Source organism: Limulus polyphemus, unplaced genomic scaffold (genome assembly GCF_000517525.1).
Source record: "Limulus polyphemus unplaced genomic scaffold, Limulus_polyphemus-2.1.2 Scaffold294, whole genome shotgun sequence".
NCBI lineage: Eukaryota > Metazoa > Arthropoda > Merostomata > Xiphosura > Limulidae > Limulus > Limulus polyphemus.
Window position 1 is genome coordinate 720145 of NW_013665904.1, and position 7786 is coordinate 727930.

At 30.9% G+C, this 7786-nt stretch overlaps 1 protein-coding gene across 6 annotated transcripts in view; it reads right to left on the reverse strand.

Annotated features, from left to right (window-relative positions):
- LOC106457125 (solute carrier family 25 member 51-like) overlaps window positions 1–7030 on the reverse strand; it is a 12356-nt gene extending 5326 nt beyond the window's left edge. Inside the window, exon 1 of one of the 6 annotated variants that reach the window (XM_022382942.1) lies at window positions 6878–7030. The gene's annotated coding sequence lies outside the window, so the exon portion shown is untranslated. The other 5 variants (XM_022382939.1, XM_013916511.2, XM_022382938.1 and 2 more) reach the window with 5 other exon arrangements.
- Between the last annotated feature and the right edge of the window lie 756 nt (window positions 7031–7786).

Here is a 7786-nt window from a genome sequence, read left to right on the forward strand (position 1 = left end):
CTGGTTTATTCTTTCTGAATACAACTTTGCAATACATTTGATTTCCACAGTCATGCTATAACAAACGCTAAAATTCACAACGAATGACTCACGTGCTCGACCCAACTGTCCGTCTCTATCTCTGTCTGCAATTCAACTACATTGTTGCCATCAGTTCTTGGCGCTCTTATATGCAAGAATACCGTACATCTAGTAACCTCTCGAGACTTCAGGAAGGGACATGAACGTTCTCGAAGCGCATGACGTGTTACTAGTGTCACGTGACCTCCTCTGTCATAACAATATCAATGTCTGTACCATACGAGAAACAATACCTAGAGCTCTTTTATAACATGACCTACCTTTCACATGCTACTGAACCAAGTCCTAAAACTCAAAACACCTACTCAAAAGACCACGCTACATGTCTTCAGGCTGTTCAAATAAACATGCATCAAGGAAATCATAGTGATCTGATGAAGGGTTTAGCAGGGACATAAACATGGCATCCATCTCAAGAATCCAGATAGTTGTAATACATTTAAGATTCAACTGTAGTATTTCTATTATGTGCACATAAATTATGCAATATATATTTATCTACAGGTTATAATGTTACTAGAGAAAAACACATATAGTTAGTTATTGTGCACAATTCAAATGATTTTTGGACATTCCCCAAAATAAACCTTAGAATAAATAGTGCTGCTGCATTTTTAGTGCATATAACAAGTTTATATGTAAATTGCCAACCTTTTAAAACATTACACTCCTTATAAGAGGTATCATTTACCTTGCTTACACACAACTTACTATAGCATGTAAACAAGAGCTAACCTTTTATTTTGGAAACATTACATACAGTGCAACTACATCTGAAAAAAAAAGGAAGATAATTAAAATAAAAACCTTTGGTATGAGAATACAAAAACCATGCATCATTTCAGTATCCAATCTCTACTCTCTCTCCCTCTCTAGCATGTATTATTTTTCCAGTTATAAGAGGACAAATTACATATACTATTCCAAATGGGGCCTCACTAATCTTATTCTGCTTTTAAATTTAAATGTCTCATAAATACAGTATATCTCAGAACTAAGTTTTTTTCACACTAATAAATCTGAGCTGATGAAGAATTTTTGCTCTTTTCCCATATAATATAAAAAACACTTCTCCTCTAACACAAAATCATTTACATAAATATAAACCAATAGGCAGAGGTTTTTACTTTATTAGTAGTTGGTATTATATTTTCCCATCTTTCTATTTAGAAAAAATGCCTTTAGTTATGGAATGCAAAATGTTGGTAGGGATACATTACGGTACATTCCTTTTCAGCTAACTTGATCAAACTTATGCAAATGTAGACTTCATTGAGATTTTGTCCATCATATTTCACATAAAATGTGTTTTTTACATTTTCTGGCCGTCAGCTTTCCTAAGATTGTGAACATGACTTTTCAACTTCACAACTGGATTGTATAAAAAATCAAAGGTATTAATATCTAGGGTACTAGGTATTTTTGTATGGTTTTGTGTATTCATCCTTACCTTGTTTTTATACTTTGTGGCATTGCCATCCCTACATCATACTTAAATTCTGTAAACAAATTATTTAATTAATTGTTTCCCCTCTTTTTTTTTTTTAAACGATTTCACTGAAGCAGGTTGGTAAGTGAAGATTTGTTTTATTTTTATAATTCAATGGTAATATATATTGTTAATACCATATCAGTTTCTCTAATTTTATATTACATTGTGGGCCAGTGAAGTTGGAATATTCTTCCAGCACAAGTACCCCAGAGCATGGCATGGTTTGACGTTAAAGGACATTTAAAAAAACAATGTATAATGGCACAAATTGGGTTTCAATACCCATGATAGGCGGAACACAGATGGCCCATTGTGTAGTGTTGTACTTAACAAAAAACAAACTTAATGGAAATATTTAAATTACCTGAACAGTTGGAATAATCAAACACAGTACTAAACTGAAACTTAACTTTGATTAGTTGATTATTTTCATGAGTTATGACACTAATCCATAATGGCAATATTTCATTTGCTAGATAATTGGAATAACTAAAAACAATAATAACCTAGCTATTTACCTTGAGTAGTTGATTATTTTTGTGATGTTACTTGATCTAATCATAATTTTGTGTACTGAATAGTTGGAAAGATCAAAAACAGTAATATTTAGAAACATTAGCTGATTACTTTCATGACATTATTCGATTTCATGATAACTTCAATTAATTATTTTATGTGACACTACTCAATGCTCATTGGTAATCAGTTATGCTAATTGCAAGGCTCTAATACTGAGTTTTGCCAGACCTGTCTTAAAACATTTTTTTTTTTCTGACAGAAAAATATACTAAAGGAAAACTTAGATGTCTATAATGATTGCTGGTTATGTCGCTACAGATCATATATGACACATCACTTTTTATCTCTCATATGTAAATAATGTTGTGTCCTGAAGCAAAGCAGAAAATATAAAGTCATGTATTTTTGACAGACATTGCTTGCAGGAAAATTTACCGTGTTGATATCTGTACTAGTCAGAGATGATGAAAAACTTTTAATGCAAATACTTATAAGTATAATAATTCTTTCAGGTGAATTGACGGTTTTTTTATGTATCTTAGTAGAAATAATTTGTTTCACGGTAATGGTAACTATTAGAACTGGTGTATTTCATTTCAAAACAAAAGTTTTCTAAAGCTTAAATAAACATGTTATTTTATGCTAAACCACACCAGTACTTCATAAATACACAAGTCTGATACAGCCACATTTTGTTGAAAATCTTTGGGTCTGTTTAGAAATACAGTGAATATATCAATGAATCAACTAGGAATAAAATAGTGAGTGCTAAAACATAATCCCTCGTCTGCTTTAATACTATACTTTCTCATTACATTTTAAAACTACAAAGAAAACTGTCTAACATTTAGGTCTAAATTAAAGTCTAACTAACTGCTTGAATTTAACATAAGAATTTCACAGATTTTCATTAATTGCTTAAACAATTGTAATTCAATCATGATAATCAACTAACATTGTAACATTTTAACATGTTACATTCAAAGAACACTTAGCAGACAAAGAAAAGTTATATATTATTATTTTACTTAACATTTAACTGTGAATTAGGGCCAGCCATTTTTGGGACTGTCAAAAAATGGATGGAATTAGTCACCAGAAAAAGAATCCTCATATGTTTTATAATTTTTATGTAAAGCTACACATTTGCAGCAATAGGTCATGAGCCACGAGCCCTCAGATTCAAAGTGCAAGTGAGCTAACCACAACATCTAGACCAGCCCGAGAATTTCCCAATTTTGACTCAGTGAAAAAAATAAACAAAAAGCATTGGAAAAATTTATTTCTTAGAGAGAAACAATCAACTCAACAACTATCTAGCATGTTAATCTTGTTTATCTTTAACAAGTTTGATGAACAAAACTTTCTGTTACCATCTAAATTTATCATTTTACCTACAACAAAATATGCAGTTAATAATGTAGTTCCACTTAAATATATATATGGTAAATATTATGAATATAATAACAGAATGCCTAACAAACTACGTATATGATGTGATTCAAATTGTCAGCACCTCGTTTTCAGTCCTGTGTACACTATCATTTAACACCATTAAACAGTGCATTATGAGTGACATTAAAAAACAATGACAAACTGGTTGACCACACTATCATTCTTAACTGGTATTTTTTGAATGTTATTCTTGGTTTTACAGTTTTGAAAGATAGTCTGGACAGACCTTAAAACAGTGCACACCACATCCCTGACAAATAGTACATTCTGTAGTTGTTATACTTAGCTATGGTGTAACACGTTAGGATGGTGCTACATGCACATTTATTGTAGCTTTCATGTGTTATATAACCACTTGCTACATACTGCATTGATATTAAAAAGAAACCTTAGGAATTAAATGATATGCTCAGTAGTCTTGCTCTGGAAGTTTAATCCTGACAAACTAAATTGACCAAAATCTTAAAAATTATTAGAATTAACTATACCAATAACAAATTATTCAATTTTTACATCACTAGTTCTAACAGTCATTATTGTCTAGCATTAATTAAATATTGTTAGCTTTTGTTACTGGATTTTGCAGTTTTTGATTTCAAAAATTTACCTGTAATTCGTGTTCAAACATAATAATTTCATACACTGGATAATGCATTTATACAGAGCTATAAATAAATGTTTTTGTTTCTTTGAGATGAGAGATAACACAGAATTTGGCATCCAGTGAAATGTAAGTATATAAACAGTTTAGTTAAAACCAGTGAAACTATTTCAGGTAGCTTCAAACATATTCATTCGTTAAGTGCCACCATAAAATACCTCTTTTAATGTGACAGTCTAATGGTTAAACATCATTTTCTGTATGTTCAATATATGTATAAAAAAGGTTCTGGATGAGCTAAGTGAAAGCACTTATAAAAGCATGTTCAGAACATAAGTTTTGGGTTACTAATACTACTAGCAAAAAAATTATAAACAGTCCCATATTTTTATGTTTAATCTTTTACTCATTTCTATGTGGATTTTATGTAATTAGATTTTCAAACAGTTTTTAATATGGTGTCATAGAGAATATTAGCTGATAAAATCACACTGACAGGGACTTTGAAAAGACTAGTTAATCTAACAGAAGAATGGCTTGGTAAGAAAAAAACAAAGTGATTACTAATGGAGTCCAGTGCTTGAGCATTTGCTTTTTCCTTCCTTACATTAATGATATAGATATAGGGACATAATTAGTAAAGTTTGCTGTATTTCTTTATGTATTGAGGAAATTGAGGTGCTACAGAATGAATCAGATTAATTGGTAAATTGGATAAACTCGTAGCAACTGACTTTTAATTATAGTACACAAGCCGAAATACTCATCAACTGACGGGGAATGTTTAAACTTAATTAAAACAATGCAAGTTACATCAGTCATATATTTCAAAGAAACAACTTGAACATAAACTCTATCCCAAAATTTTAAAATTAAAACAAAGCATCTTCTTAAACAACATTTGCAGTTTGCTTTCCATCTACCAACAAATAAAGATTTTGAGATGACCTCACCCTTGAACACCCTTACATCTCATTGATTGAGAAAAGCATGGTTGTTTAAGAAACAGTCCAGCAACTTTCATACTTTGACATTGAATCCCTTTAGAATATTCAACATTGTCTAAGCATTGACCTGTCAAGCTTGTTTGAGATTGACTCAATAGGCTTGGAGTAATTAACCAATAGGCTTTACAAAATAGAAATAGGGTTAAGTTCAATTTTGACCCCATTACAACATTCCCCATAGTTCATAGTATTTAAATACAAATTTTGGTTGAAATTGGTCCAATAGGCTCGAAGGAGTTAGGGTGCAAACAAACACATTTCATCTTTATATATATAGATGGAATAGTACATGGAAGGTAAGAAATTTAAGTAATAATTTGGAGCAAATGTTCACTATAAATGGGAACCCACTCAAATAGTGTGACTAAAGAAAAGAATTTGGGAAAGTAGTAGATACTGTAAATAACTCAATCGAAAGAAACACTGCTCTGTTGCTAGTACTAGTACTGAAGATAATAAAAATTTAGGCTGCATTTAAATACATTATCAAATGCAATGAAATATTAATTCATAGATATCACAAGTTAGGCTTCACTTAGAATATTGTTTAATGTTTTGGTTTCCTTAAGGTATGGACTTATTGGAAAGTGTTCCAAAAAGGGCTACTAAGATGATTTCAAGGATGGAAGGGTTATCTTACAGGGATAGGTTAAGATAACTTATTTTCTCTTAATAGAAGAAAGCTAAGAGGTGATCTTATTGAAGTTTACAAGTTAATTAACTTAAATTAGTTTTTATTTTTATAAAATAACTGAATTATGGAATGAGTTGCCTTTGGCAGTAATGGTGTGTGGATTTTTTATAGAAAAGCCTCATTGGACAATCTGCTGTACTTTACAGAAGATTAAGAAAAGAATCAATGACTTCAAAACATATAGTGGGTTTAGTTGTTTTTTTTTATCAGGGGTGGGTGTGTTATATTATCTAAGTTGATTTGAAGAATGAAGGCCAAAGCACACAAAAAAAATTAACATAAATATTTTAATGACAAGAAGTATTCTAAACTTGTGAAGAATAAAAATACATCATTTTGCTTTCTCCTCAATGTAACACTAACAGTGTAGGGCAAAAGCAAACCTCTGAAACTGGATACACTGTGAGAGTATTTTTTTTCTAAGATTTATTCTAAGAATTTAACTACAAAAACCAGGTTTCATTCTCTCTCTCTGGCTATTATAATCTATACTATAGTAATGGCAGCGTTATTTGAACTAGGGGTTTGGGAGGATCAAATATACTTACTAGCAGTCATTTAATTATATTTCCACATTTCTGTATTCAGGCTGAGGCCTATGTCGTAACCGTGGTTGACCGAATATAATAAATTAATATAATTATTATTATCAATACAACTTTAATTTTATGTTCATGACATGAACACTAGTAACTGACACTGTGACAGTAATATCTTACAAGCAGTAGCAACCATTAGACGTTATAATACCATTATTAGCAGTAATACTATCGTACAACTACTGAACTAGTACTAACGTTAGTAACACTACAGTACTAGTACTACAAATGTTACTATACAATCGAGTTGGACTCTTGAGTTTCCAAATCTTAAACTTTGTCCTTATCATTATGGTAAACTATTAAAGTAGAACACCTATTTGTATTATGTATATGTTTTACTTTTCTTCAGGTGGGACAGCCGAGATGGACCTACCAGCAATAGTTCTCTAAACATTACGCTGTTAAAATTTAGAACTTACTCCTCACCTATTCGTTCAAGTAACTATTATTACTCTATTCAGGTTAAAAAAATTTGGTTAAAGTTGACCAAGCCGTTCACAACACCCACTATGTAACGTATCAGTGCAAAAAATAAGTTTTTGAGTTTTGATACAACAGAGCCTAACACTAACAGGTTAAATGATTAAATATTATTAGTGTGACGAAAAAATTAGAAAAGAAAGCTAAACAATAAACTGTCAACAGATCGTCAAGCTTATAAAACAATACATTTTTTCTTTTCGTGTTAATATTGTTATTAATTTGCATGATATATTCTTATTTTCTGATTTTTCGCGTGTGTTTGTTTCTATTTCTTTAATCGTTCGAGGTGATTTTTTATAATAAAAAACAATCAAAGAACTGTTACGTCTCCGTTTGTTAATAAATTTTCCGTAACTTCGTTCCGACGAAACTTTAGCGACACAAGTCCTTACTTAATAAAACTGGTTTATTCTTTCCGAATATAACTTTACGATACACTTAATTTCAACATTTTGTTTTTTTATAAACCCTTCTTTGCAGTTCCTCCAAACATATCACTAACAAAGATCAGATATTTGTTCATGGAAAATTTTTATACTATTCTAATTTATTGTAAAAAAGAATAATTACTTACATGTAGATTTTAAAATATTGTTACATCTCCCTTTGTTAATTAACTTCCCGTAACGTCGTTCCGACGAAACTTTAGCGTCACAAGTACTTACTTAATAAAACTGGTTTATTCTTTCCGAATATAACTTTACAATACACTTAATTTCAACATTCGCACTAAAACAAATACTATAACGAACGAACGTTAACTTCAACAATACCCTGTGACTGCAATTACTCACTACCTACACAACGTCCCGCCACGCTGTCACCATCCTATATATACCAGATACCCCCCCC